We start from the raw sequence: 1,041 nt of genomic DNA on the forward strand, positions 1-1,041 counted from the left end.
TGGGTACATTCCTGTGAACGCATTGTTGATAGTTGGGCTTGTGATCCATAGAAGACAATTCGATCAACGCTAATATTCTGATTTTGAAAAATATCTTTACATCTTGTAAAATAGCATTTCCCTCCTAAACATAATTATAGTAAAATATAGCTTCAACCCAGACTCACACGAAAGAAACAACTCAACACTAATAACCTTCTGTCTGCCAATACTTTTAAAAATAATGAATAATTCTACTTATAAGAACATGAATATCATTAATGCACCAAAATACAACTGTCATTCACAAAACGCGATTCTCTAGGAAAATCAATTATCTGTGCAGCAACTGTCACATCTAATATTAATCGGTATTATTAACCTTAATTGACAGTAAATCAATTTAATGTTAGGTATTATCAGCATAATTATACCTTTACAGCATTACAAAAACGATTCGATACAATTTTCGTGATTTACACGTGTCTTTTTTTTTCAAACCATTTCTATTTTAAAATAAATAAAAACAGATTCATTATTTATTTAGCTTATGTACTCTTTACTCTCTTTTACTCTTTTACTTGTTTCAGTCTTTTGACTGCGGCCATGCTGGAGCACCGCCTTTAATCGAGCAACTCGACCCCAGGACTTATTCTTTTGTAAGCTCAGTACTTATTCTATCGGTCTATTTTGCCGAACCGCTAAGTAACGGGGACATAAACACACCAGCATCGGTTGTCAAGCAATGCTAGGGGGACAAACACACACACGCATATATATATATATACATATATACGACGGGCTTCTTTCAGTTTCCGTCTACCAAATCCACTCACAAGGCTTTGGTCGGCCCGAGGCTATAGTAGAAGACACTTACCCAAGGTGCTCTTGAGGAAATCTTCGTTTTAAAACACTGAAAGATCTCAATGAGCTAATTTCTTCATGTATAGATATAACAAAATAGCTACTGAGGTACCAATAATTGCATCCTTAAACAGTGACAAAACACATGGCATTAGAGCACTTATATGCACACACACACAGAGAAACACCCACGCACAT

Source organism: Octopus sinensis, linkage group LG22, assembly GCF_006345805.1.
Source record: "Octopus sinensis linkage group LG22, ASM634580v1, whole genome shotgun sequence".
Lineage (NCBI taxonomy): Eukaryota > Metazoa > Mollusca > Cephalopoda > Octopoda > Octopodidae > Octopus > Octopus sinensis.